This window comes from Corvus brachyrhynchos, unplaced genomic scaffold (genome assembly GCF_000691975.1).
Source record: "Corvus brachyrhynchos isolate BGI_N302 unplaced genomic scaffold, ASM69197v1 scaffold94, whole genome shotgun sequence".
Taxonomy (NCBI): domain Eukaryota; kingdom Metazoa; phylum Chordata; class Aves; order Passeriformes; family Corvidae; genus Corvus; species Corvus brachyrhynchos.
In genome coordinates, this window is record NW_008238330.1 from 8,775,155 (window position 1) to 8,788,533 (window position 13,379).

General features: G+C 42.1%; 1 long non-coding RNA gene across 1 annotated transcript in view; it reads left to right on the forward strand.

Moving 5' to 3' along the window:
* The window catches only part of LOC108446804, an 11,328-nt gene extending 8,358 nt beyond the window's left edge, over positions 1 to 2,970 (forward strand). The window contains exon 4 of the long non-coding RNA XR_001862107.1: positions 272 to 2,970. This is a non-coding gene — a long non-coding RNA (uncharacterized LOC108446804). The remainder of the gene's footprint in view (positions 1 to 271) is intronic.
* Positions 2,971 to 13,379: the final 10,409 nt, after the last annotated feature.

Genomic DNA, 13,379 nt, shown 5'->3' on the forward strand with positions numbered 1-13,379 from the left:
TGTGTGAGCTGGGTAAAAGGAGAGAAGTGCTGGAAAGAGGGGGGGGGATTTACTTTAATTTTGTTTTGTTGTTTTCTCTTTACTTTTAATTCTGTTAGTAATAAAGCTCTTTCATTGTACTGCAACTGTTTAAGGTTTGTGCCTGCTTTGCTTTTCTCCTAATTCTTATCTCACAGAAGGAAAATAAATAAATAATGAATATTTTGAATCAAAACCACTACATTTAATTGGTGTTTCTGCCCGGTTTCGAACTCAACCCGCTACACTGTAGTAATACATTCCCCTCTGGTTTCCCTGAAGGGATACAGGGAGAATTTGCTGGGAATACAGTGGCCAGTAGGAACATGGGGTCTGCAAAGAAAATTCTGGCAACATGCTGCAATAAGAGTGTGGAGGGTGAGGTTGAATGGTGGGAGCTTCCAGCTCCAGGCTTGAATTTTCATATGAAAAGTCATCACTCACTCAGCTGAAAATGGCCAAGGTGGCTGCCAGAGAGGGGAGCAAGAGCTGGCCAGAGTGCAGGTTGCTGGAGGCACCTTTTTACAATCTGCTGAGGAGCGGGCTTCAGTTTTCACTGCCCACCAGTACAGACTGAACCGCATGCAACAGGGTGGCGGACTGTAGGATGTACGTGCTTGGAGATGAGTGGAGAAGTGCTGAAGAGGCCATGCTCTGTGGCAGCATCCTCAGCCACAGCCCAACATGCAGGGCTGCAGCTGAAACAGAGCCTTTTAGTAGCTCCTTGCATGATTGCCCTACTGAGCTTTCCTTCAAAACATTTAAATATCTCCCGAACAACTGTCTTGGTGGCAAAGCCTAAGCCGTGCCATGTTTGAAGGATGCTGGGAGTTTTTTGTTGCTATTATTATTCACCCTGCCCTTTATGCAATGCCAACACTACTGCTGATTTATCTGCTGTATTCAGAGCCTTTTTCAAGACCTCATTTCCCCGTGAGAATATTTCTTACTGATTTACGTGGACTGTAGTGAATCAGGCTGTTGGGGACAGGAATGGCCACACAACTGGCCTCAGCCTGCGGGCTGCACAGCAAGCTGTACAGTGAAATATTTATGAAAGAGCTGTCCCAGAGCTCTGGTTTTCTGGGGAATGAAGAACAGGTTCAGCCAATGAAGAGTGTTTCTCTCCTCTCCCAGAGTAATTGCTGGATTCAAGAGGCCAGTATTTCTTACCACTTTCTTTGATTAGATCATTTCTTTGTAAAGAAATTATTTTTGACAATCAATCTTTGTTTTCTTCTGCTAATTTTCCACAAATTTCTTCCAAATCTCTCCTGTACTGTGTCATGCATGTGCCCTCCAGATTATGCTCTCCTGATAAGTTCCTTTGATTTCATATCACTGCAGGACAGTGCCCCTTGACTGGCTCCACGGTAGCCTCTGCTCAGCAGACTCCCCTGTGCTTGCTCCAAGTCCTGGTGTTAAAACTAGCTCTAGCAGATGTGTATGTGTAACAATGACAGTTTGGAAGATGGAAATTGAAGCAGCCCGTATGTGTCCTGCTCTCAGAAAGCAGGGGAGTGCTTTACATTGTGTTCTCCCATTAGCTAAGACAACAAGAGGATTTTTTTTCTTCCATGGACGTTGCGTAGTACAAGATTCCAGAAATGTCACTCTGACCCCTGACTGAGGGTGGACAATGGACTGTCCTTGAGCTTTTGCCAGTGGAACAGGAAGACTTATGGGCATGGGAAGACGCTTTCTCTGTTTTCAGTGCCAGTACTTATTATTTCTCTGTTCTAGAAGTACAAATTCCCAGATGTTAAGTAGTGCCCCGTTAGAAAGCCATAATTTTTAGACACAAGGTTGGCCCTGCCTTAAAAGCAAACAGGAGCCTTAAAAGACCTCTCTGGTTGTTTCTCTCAGACCAATCAGACACTGGGCATTTCTGCAAATGGAGGCTTTCATTCATTTGTCACACTAAGACTTAATGACTCAGTAAAACAGTAGAAGTTAAGTAGGTGGACTATTTGCTTATCATTTTCACAAACTATAAGCAGTTGAACTTTTTATTGCCTTTATAAGAGGTTTCTGCCCTAGTTCTGCCCCCAGCCTCCTGGCCACAGGGCTCTTGCCCTCTCAGTTGTGCCAGCACTGAAACAGTGATCTTTTTGTGGCCTGTCTCTGACAGAGGGGACAAAATTCTCCTCCCTTTGTGAGTTTGTGGGAAAGGATGATAATTGGCATTTACTATTTGTGCCTAATGCATTACTGCCCAAACAGTATTTACAAAAGTAACAACCCTTTCTGAAGCTAAAGCAAGAGTACAGCTAGAAGTGACAAAAGCCCTGTCATTAGAGCAAGTACATTAAGGAGCTGATGTCAGTTTATTTGTCTCTTGGTGGCACAAAAAACCCTGGTGCTAAGAGAAAAACAAGAAGAGCAGTCATATATTACTTTACTGATTATAATCTCTGGTTTACTCCCTTGGTTAGCAGTTTTTCATAGAAGGTTTGTGCCTCATTCAGAGGCACATATGAAAACTTCAGTGCCTGCCCAGGTTGTTCCTGTGGGATAAGGAAACTGTCTGATCCTGACCCTTAATCTGACCCATGCTGGCTTTCCCTTACCATCTTAGTAGCTTGAGTGTCTGTGCCCTTCCCTGGCCCCTTGCAAATACAAGTTCTCTCTGCCATGTGAACAAAGGGGAGGTTCACACTCCACTATAGGTAAATGGAGCTGAAACCATCAGCTGGAGACCCTCAATGGGGCATTTGAGAATTGGCAGCCAATGGTCCCAGCCAATGGTCTGAGCACTGTTGTGGACCAGAGGTTCAAAAGTTGCATTTGGGCTGGGAGAAGAATAGCATCCCTCTTCATATCCATGCTATTTGCCTTACAGATAATCACTGATGTGGGTTATTCTCTGCTAATAACTAGAAAATTAGTTTTAAAGCTACATGTCACTCTCCCATTTCACTTTTAAGAGACAGTACTTATTTTTAAAAGAAATTACTCACAAACAGTACGTTTTCCTGGCCATATCCGCTGATCGAAATGTCTGTATTGCAGATGGCAGCGTATCTAATCCTCATGAGACAAGTTTCCTGGAACTGAACAGAAGACAAAGTGTGAATATTGCAGCTTCGTAAAACTGTGCCTGTTCAGTAGAAAATCAGTCAGCAATACAAAACAATTGTTTAAGAAGGCAATGTCTTGGCATCTATCTTAAGTTGCATATAAACAGTTCAATCTTTCTCAACCTAGTTGTAGTTGCAGAAGCAAAACTGGGTAATGAGAACATTGTTTCGAAATGGAAATTAATGAACGAGTTGCTTACTAATCAGAGAGATGTTTCTTTGCCGGCACAGATAGACACCCTCTGGTTTCTTTCCCTTCTTGAATGACTATAATAATGGGACAAAATAAAAGCTTTTACTTCATAGAGAAATACTAGCTCAGAACTACATTGAAAGCCAGCAGAAGAAGAACAGGGTCTTGAAGGGCCTCCTGTCAACTTTCTCCCTGTTCAAGCTGAGTGAAGTAGCTACAAGCTGTCAGATACAAGCAATCAAACAACCAAAGGGACACCACAGCTCTAACTGGACATGCTTATAATGAAAGGCTACACTTGATGAACAAGTCTTTCAGATTAGTCTTTGCTATGCAAGTATATTGTAGAAAAAAATTGGGACAAACAAGTTGAGGAAAAAAACTCAAGAGAGAAGAAGGTAAATAAAACTGAGGTTTTGACTGTCCTAAGAGATCAGGACTACAAATGATGTAAAAGCCTTTTGCATTTATGTTTTAATATTCCTGGATAACTACAAACTTGTGAAGAGTAGGAACCAAGAGTACCCAAGCATGACCAGTGCAGCTGAAAATAAAGTATTAGCCCTGGTGATGTATTTCAGAGGGATCTGCTTTTCAGAGGAAGGTATGTGGGGGGATTTACTAATATAATAGAAAGGGAAATATTATTAAATTATGTCTGAGGAAGATATTCTTCATATCTTTAAGGAGACTTAATCCCAAGGTGATTCAAGAATAATAGACAAAGCCCAGGAGCAAGAATAATAAAACTCAATTTTTTTTTCGTTTCTCTTCTTCCTCTTCACTTACCCTTCCCACCTTCCCTCACTGTTTAAGTGTAAAGCAAAGTAATGTGCATACAATGTTAAAGGAAAGGTCAAGATGAGACAGAACCCCCAGAACTCTGCCAGCAGATACTGAGACCTTTTCCTTTACAGAACTCAGCACAGGGTGTTGGAGGGAAAGCTTCACTTCTTTTCCTGTCCCCATTTCAGCAGGTTGGGCATTTGCCCTTTTAATCCAACCGTCATTTAGTGGAAGGGGCCTGTGACATTCCTTCCTTAGTTGCTCTCCTCTGTATCCTTTCCTGTCCTGGAAAGCAAGAGGTGTTTGGGATACCACAGGTGAGCAAAACCACTCCCAGTACAAGCATGATAAAGATGAAAAACTTTTGGCAGTGCAATCTGCTGCCAGAGGAAATAAAACTAATATATGTTTATACAAATCAGTACATTGAGCACAGAAAATACGTGGCCCAAAGGCTCTGTTGGCTTTTTTTAGGTTTAGTGTAGGTGGGTGGAAAGTTCCTTTGTGCCTACAATAGAGCAGAATGGCTAATGACTCTGGGAGAGAAGGGAGGTAGGATGGACTGAACACTGCATGAATCACTGGAGCATGGGCCTGAAGAAAACTAGGCATCTCAAGGTTATGCTACCAGGAATGGACCGGTGCCCTGATTATGCATGGGATGGAAGCTACTTTAATTTCTGTTACCTAGTCTGATAAATGAGATAAATAGCTTCTTTGCAACTTCTTAAAAGGGTTCATATTGTGAATTACTAAACAACGACTGAGGCCCAGTGAAATATGTAGGAATTGTATGAGGCTGAAGTTATGGCATTTTTCTCTGCAAAATAATCTCAACATCCCTCATGCCATTTGAATTATGTCTGCTGTCACTACAGTGAATTGCAAATGTTCGTAGATGTCTCCCTGCATACATCATGCACGTATTTGTTTATATAAAAGAACCATCTTCAGATGAAGAAATGCTGGTATTCAGCCATTCTGGCTGTAGACTCAGACTAGAAGGCTGGTGAATCTAACTCAGGAGAAAAATTAATTTTTTAAGCATGAACCTCTCTTCTTGATGTTTGCTATCACTTAGATAACTCACATTTTAACATACTGTATTGTCTGTGGGGTGAAGGCTGGGCAAGGGGACTCATGAGAATTACCCCTCCATATCTGAGCAAACAGTGCACAGTCAGGAACACAAACAATGCCTGGTCTTTGTTCAGCACACAGGCTTTCCTGGAAGAGGAATATTAAGTCAACAAACCACTAGCTCTGAAGACAAGCTGCCAGCTTGCAGCTGTAGTACTACTCCAGTCATTTTAGCCAAAAATATTCCTTCCAAGACTTCTGTATTGCATATGTGGAAAAGGATCTCTTCTGACCAATGGAATTCATCACCATCAGAAAGAATATGTATTAAATCTTATCTGGCTACAAGCACCAACTGCAGAGCCCTTTATAAAACTCCTCTTCGTGACAAAAAGAGAAAATTACCTCTTCCCAGTCTCTTGTACCTCACTTGCTCTATGCATTTCCCCATCTCTTTTCCAGGCATTGATTGAATCAAAGGAGTTTGGGTTTACTCACTATTGCGTCCACTGACCCACACAGAAGTATGTGGTGGGCAAGATTTTGGAATTCCTCTCTTTTAGCCAAAGTTAGCTAAAAGAAGAGGGAATGCCTTTTAATACTTACCTACCAATTTCAGGGAAGATGGAAATAATTTTTCTTTCACCCTTGTTTAGCTTTTCCCTGATAGATAAAAGGAAGAATTTCCACATGATTGATCTGTTTTCACATTTTTACAATCATTTGAGATGCAGGTCCCCTCTTTACTTTCCGAAAGGGAGATTATACCAAGAGTATATGGAGACTATTTTCTTTGCAAGACCAGATCTACAGAGCAGAACAGCTTCTCAGAGCCTCACCTCTGCAGTCTTTGCCAAGTCTCTTCCATAGTGGGAAAGCTGCATTTTTCCTATCCTGCTGAGAAAGCCCCCCTTCACATTTCTTATAGCAATGGTGAACTCAAACCATTGCACCTCCAAGGCCAGAGTATCTCTCTGCTCTTATCTAAATGACTTATTATAAGGCAGCCTTTCTGGAGGAATAGCAGCTCAGCTAGTCCACAGGTTACTTTACTATGCATTAGTCATCTGTGCTTAAAATTTCCCTAGCAGTTGGCATCATCATGTGACAATCTCTGGAAATGAAACCTTTAATGTCAAAGCAGCCCCCAACAACTCTCTGCATGCCACTGGTCAGTGAATCTCAGCCTTTAGCAAGAGAAGGGACTGCAGAGTTTTTCTCTGACTCCTGCAACCCAACTGATGCTGAGAAAATTAAACAGGCAGCAAAAAAAGACCCGCAACCTTATGGCAATACATAGTTGCCATAAGGATAATAGCTGGCATTTGAGTCTCATTGGCCAGTTAAGGGTAGCATCCATGATGCCCAAGAGGTTGCCATATTAGGCTCAGGATTTAGAAGAGAGATTAGAGGCAGCTGTTCCCTTATCGGTGTAAAGATGGAAGTTCAGGGTATAAAAATAAAATGCAACTGATCATCATTTTGCTCGGAGGCTATAGCCAGCTTCAGGAGTGATGCTTGCCTGGAGGAGCAGTGGCAGCAGCATGGCAGACCCACCCTGTCTTTGTGGAGGGTGCTTGGGAATGCAAGCCTCAGCCCTGTGCAGTGGCTGCTGGTATCTTCAGGGGGACCTCAAAGTTGTCACTGCTTTTCAGCTCTCTGGAGGGATGTGTGCTGGGGGACAGCTACCCCTTTGGAAAACCTTTGTTTGGAAGAGCTTTGCTATTGAATAAATAGCCATGAACAACCTTTGGAGCTGGGATAAAGGGCACCTACTTTTGTTGTAGTCACACAGAATCATTTTTCTGGAAGTGTAAAGTATCCATGCAGGCTGGGGAGAAGCGCCTTTTATCATGCTTCCAGTCTCCTTGTCATAAGTGAACAGAGCAGGACTGAACTGCTCCATGTCCAAGGGGATCTGACTCGAGTCCTCAGCACTGGGAAGTGCTTCCAAAAAGCACAGCTGCCACAGAAATGCTGAAAATCATGCCTAATGGGCCAGGACAACCACGGTTTTTCCTAAATGTAACTAACTGTTACAATGCAAACACAAATTGAACTACTAAAGCCCAGCTGATCTGAATATGTCTTCATCTGGGTAAGCTGTTTTCTTTAGAGCATAATAAATTATAACTGTTTCTGCAAGCTGTCTCTGAATAATGAGATGAGAACAGAATACAAACCTTGGGAGAAATATTTCAAAACCTTAATCCCAAGAAAGGGTTACTCAAACACTGCTTATAATTTCTGTGGTATTTTAATGAACATTTATTAACATGTCTCTTGTTTAGAAAAATCAGATTATTCAAAACAAAATAGCATAAAAATGGTCTTAAAAAAACAAGTTTTTCCCCTGTGAATTATCAGATTGCCGTCATCAACTTGTACAGTGATGCATTTATCGTTGGCCCTCAACATTTGTTGAGTTACATGTACTCTCTTAAATCCAACCCCTTATCCTGTATCACCATACTTTTTCATCAGCAGATACCTCTGTTAATCATACAAAACAGTATGCTTATATAAGGTGTTCTACAAATTTAGATATGAAGCTAGAATGATTATGAACATCTAAAAGGAATCATCTTTGGGAAGGAACTAAGCAATGAAAAACTTCATTCCCCAGAGTGATTGCATTGGAAAGTTACGAGATTTTAAAGGTGGACTTTAATGACACCTTCCTAAACTACTGCTGTCTGATTTATTTTATGTATAGTCTGATCATCTGCCTTGAGAAACTATCACCACTAGTCATAACTCATAAATATTACACTGTGTTACTGGAAAGTGCTGTTTTTTTAGACAACTCAATAGATGATTACCAGTTTTCTAGGTAATTGACTTCCTTTTACTTGACACTTAAGCCATTTATTAATGACAGGATTGTGCTGGGTAATTAAGAGAAGGATACACTTAAATCCTCATTTTGGTTCAGTTCTTACACTGGTCTTAATTTACCTCACTTCTGAAAATCATCGAATCTTTAGTTCCAAGTTTTAATGATATGCAAACTGACATGACTCAAGCTATACATTTGATCATTCTGTTAAGCTCTGGAGCCCTCTGCTCTGCCATTGCTGGACAGCTGTACAAAAACCTTGGGTACTTTCTATAAAATACCAGGAAGCTTTGTGAAGTGTGTGTTAATCTCTGGTTTGAACATCACAACACACAGGGAATCAAGCAGAACACAAAATGAAAATGTGAAGAATTAGGAATCTCAGTCACTTAATTCTTCATAGACTCTTGCTCGTAAATTAGATCTAGCAGAATGTCTCAGTATGTAAAATATACATGAAAATAAAAGTCTCCTAATGAGATCAACAATTGTAATCATTCTCATTTACTTAATGCTTTCAACTAGTTAAAAATTGCAGGCAGAAGAACAGGAGGGTTACTAGAGGACTGGTAGGTCTGCTCTGCTCTTTGGCCATGACAGTAAATATATTATGTTTCAGGAGAGGTATCATACCATGAAGCAGGGGAGAAAAATGTTCCTGCCATTACTTGGTCCCTGCTCAATTCAGTGATCTTGTACAGTTTAAACAGAGTGAAAATCTATTCACTTTCTATGCACAGAATGTACAAAAAATTGTACCATAAATCAGCTGAATTCCCCAGGTTTGATTGTATTTTTGCAAATAATCCCGGTGATTTCTGTGGAACTGACACAAAGAATACGTTCCTGTGGTTCATCTGTGAGGGAGGGGGGTTCTTGTCTGATCACCCTGGATAGGTGAAAATACCAAAGCATTCGCTGACAGTGAGATATATCATCCTTCCCACTGGACTCTTCCTGTCCTCATGAGTGCCTGTTAGACCTCTCTCTGCAGAAAATGGTCTTCCCTGTGCTGAACAGTACATTTAATACTGGCACTCATCCAGAGCCTAGGGAATGTCAGCTGTATGCTCTGTCTCAGTTCCTTTTCTGCCAGGTAGACCTGTGTATGTGATCAAGACTGTGCATCTTAAAATAGCACGCTGGAGACATAGCACTCTCCAAATGTTAGCTAATTGTCGCAGCAGCCTGGCACAGCACATGCCTAGGACCTGAGTTCTGCACTGATTAGGGATTCATACACACTGGGGAAGAGCAGCACACATGGGGAGAATGACAGCAAGAGACAGAAATAAAGAGAAAGAAGATCAAATCAGACAGGCAAATAGGGAGAGAAAAACCAGTAGATAGTTAGGAGTGTCAGGGATGAAGGCAGTAGCTCCCAGAGGATGCATGAGTGTTACAAGCAGAGGACAGGAAACAAAGGGTTTGATTTCTCCTTGCTTGCACCAGCTACTGCTTCAGTTTGATGTTCCTGGCAAAATGGCCTGTTCAAAGATTACAGAACACTCTCGAACCCAAAAGGATCTCCAAGCAAAGAATGGGTTTCAGGGAGAGAGGTTTCTCACTGATAGGCTGGAGGAAGAAAGCAGGGGAAATGAGAAATGCATCTGCAGAGTCCCAGTGGGTGTCAAAACCACCCAGACACGATCACTCCCCTGCCTTCATACCCTGCCTTCCCATATGGGCAGAGAGCCACTAAAAAGCCTTCAGACTCGCTATGCTGTGAGGAGTGCATCCCCTCTTGGTTTAGGAAGGAGGAAACACACACACTTTGCAATCTTTGTTCAGCCCAGGTTTAGGGCTGAAGTCTCTTAAGTCCTGGCTTGTTGTATCTCCCACAGTTCTGGGGTTTCCTGTTCATCAATCCTATACTCATCACAACATGTTCAAAGCATCTTGGTGGAGAAGATTTTCCCATCTGCCTTGTTAGTGATGTGCTACACACACTTGTAATGTCACATATTGCCATAACTAGACTGTCCTTGTAATAAATATTAAAGTTAGGCATGTAGTTAGTATTGGAAGGAGCATAACTCTGAGGTCTAGTCCATATCTGACATGTAATATTTGGATTTTTGTGTTCTTGAAAAGCATAATCACGACACTCCTGTTATAGGCTACTAATAACAGAAAGTAAGCCATCATTTTGTTCATGTGAAGGCTGCGGAGTAGCCAATGAAGATATCTGTATTTCCACTGGATTGGTGTCTAGAAGATAAAAGAGGCCTGAACAGCTATAAGTTCTCCCCTAAAATCACACTTTGAGAAGTCCTGGTCAATATTGCTTTATTAGTGTTTGCAAGAGTGAAATTAAGCTGCATAAGCATGCTGGGCCAGAGAAGTTTTGCCTCACTGAAGAACTCCCGCACACACCTGTTCTTGTAGAAACGGAGAGAAAACTCTTTTAAGAGATGAAATACAAATCTAAATCATGACATCATCAGAAGTATCTCACTGGCTCACATAATCTGTGAGCAGGTTACAGTTACCTAGCAACTCCCACAAGCAGCTTGCTTCAGCGCCAAAGCATTAGGGTTTAAGTGGCAGACGCGGACCTGGCTCTAACTGCTCGATTCATCGTCAGAACACGGAGTTCAGTTGGCAGAAATCAGAAAAAAATCGGGACTATTATTAAAGACCTCCATAGCAGCCTCCAAAGCAAACCTCCTTGGGGGCTCACCCCATTGCGGTGCTGTGTGGTACATGCCAGGCTTTTTGTCCAACTCTGAAAGGCAAGCTCGGGTGTGCTGGGGAGACAGACAGCTAAGCAAGAGAGTCCATGAGAGTCTCACAGATCTGCAAGCATTGCTTTTAGGTGACACTGGATGCCAATGCCCATAAATTTCCCTTTGCAGTTCTGTATTGATCCTAATCACATGTGTCCGGTTAATGCACATGTTCTAGGAAGGCAGACTGTTTTAATTGGAAGGCACCAAGCATGGAGGAATTGACCATATCTTGCATTCTGCAGCAGTATAGGTCAGCAAGCTTCCCTGGGAATGCCTGTACAGTGTCCAGGATAAAGAACGCAGAAAAGCCTGAACAAGACAACTACCAGCAAAACCACTCCACACACTTCAAAGTCATCGCCACCGACTCCATCAAGCGAATTATATATTTATTTGTCTTCACATTTTCAAAGAACTGCAACTCTACTTGCCTTTTCTAACACATGCTGGCATATCCTGAGCCATTCACACAGTCAGGATTTCACCCAGATTTGCCACTTACATTGGCATCCGCAATGAGACACCTCCTATTTCTGCATGTCAGTATCCAAATTGTCTCGTTTGTGGGGGAGCCAAGAGACGGCCAAAGTCTGCAGCAGATAAGGGGTGAACTGATAGCAGTCTATACTGAGTAGCTGAGGAAAAACAAATTGTGTGAGCATAGTGTAACGCAATGTATGATATTACTTATAATCTCATCAGGCTTTTCATGCCTTCAACTGCTTCCTCTGCAGATTGTCATAGATTTATTTCTACATGACAGTCACAGCTTCTATTCAGTATTAAGGTGGTTTTTGCTTTTCTTGTTGAATTCTAGGAAACTCACCTATCCCTTAGGTGTATAGCCCTTTTGATGGACTGTTCTCAGGAAATCCTTTCATTAAAAAGAGGTGAGCCATGATGTTCCTTCTCTTAATATTTTCATCACACTCTCCTCTCCTGCAAGCCTGTCCCTGTAGGAGGATATTGTGGTCTTGATTATGCGAGGGCTTTGATGGGGTGATAAATAGAGATGTAGATAAACTCCCCTGAACAGGGCAGAGCAGCAGGTAAGAGGAGCGCTGTGTGTGGTGGTCCACACTCTGACACCGCTCCTGCTTGCCCACAGGTCTCTGGGGACCAGCCAGAGACCATGGCTGTTGTATATGGGCATGCCTCCCTGTAAAAGGAGGGCTCTTTTGTCTTGCCACAGTACCTGGATAAAGATAACCTGAACCGTTACAGAGTGGATGAGTGGATGAGTTTGCAGTCATATCAAAGAGGTGGATGAAGATGGAGCAAACCATCCCCTGGCCACGGAAACCCAGTGGATTTGGTTTGTATTTCACCACACCAAGCTCACAGCTGCATTGCTGCTATTCCAATGTCTTTCTTTGGAGGAAGCGGGGTGGAAAAAGAGAAATTTGCTCTCCATCTACAGTTGTTACTCCTCTATCTACTCCAGTTGCATTAGTGTATCTGAAAAAGCTTGGTTCCCCAAAAAATATTACACAGATTTAAACAAAAACTTTGAGGCCCAGGAGTGAGATGAGCCATTCATGAACACACTGACTTAACCTTTATCATTTTTCTTCTTGTTAGTAGCTTCATAGGTGACAATGCAGGAACTGCTGTCAAGGAGCAGGTGAATGGTCCACCCATCACCATGTCACTGATTCTTCCATTCCACAAGACTGTAGAGGAAGATGATGAAAACCAAGTAGTAAACAAATAGGAGATTTGCCTGCTCATAGAAAGGGAGACTACTTCTTATCTTTTTGTTAGTAAATTGACTTCTCTAGAGAAACAGAAGATTATAACCTTACATGAGACAGACAGAGAAAATATTAAATTAATATTTTAACAATATATAAAAACATCTAATGCTTTTTATAGCTTCGCTAAGTTCTTGGTTTCAATGGTTATTTTATCAGGTTAACTGTACTTTCAATAAAACTGACTTCCTTTTATCAGATTTCAAATTTATTGCCTTTCAGTTGTTCTTCTCTTATGTGAAAGGCTAATGAGCAGCACCCATTTTACCTTCTCCATGGCAGGCATGGGGAGCGGGGAATATGAATCTGTCACATGCTTCTTATCCATGCACTCTCCCGATTCAGCGTTGCTAATTGTTCCAGCTTGTTTTCCTGCAAATGCTATTCCTGTGCACTGAGGCAGTCTCTCAAGATACCAGCTTCTCTTTTATCTGTCATGGTTCTTTAACTGTGGTGATCAGAGCTGTAGGGAACTGAGGGAGGATGTACCACTTGAGTCTCACAATTTAATGCTTTTGGGGCATGTAGTCTGTCTCAGGCATCTCAGCTGTCTTGGGGAGGACCGACTTCACTTAAAGAAGATGGCAGAAATTTTGCTTCATTGGTGAGCCCATGGCTGGGTTCCCCTAGCAAAGAAAAAAGTAAAAATGAGGCTGCTGTCCTGTCTAAAGACTTCGGCAATCCTAGAGAGGAAAGGGACTGATTGTTCTTTAGCCTTCCATTTTTCTTCTCAACAAACTGTTGGGAAAGCGTAGGAGCTGCTAGAGACATAGCAAGAATAACAAAAATCCTTGCAGTGCAAGATGTGTGGAGGCTCGGAGAGTCGTGGTACCATCTGTGCCTGTCTATTTACAGACAGAACAACTAACGCCCAACTAATGGTGAAGAGAAGCAGAG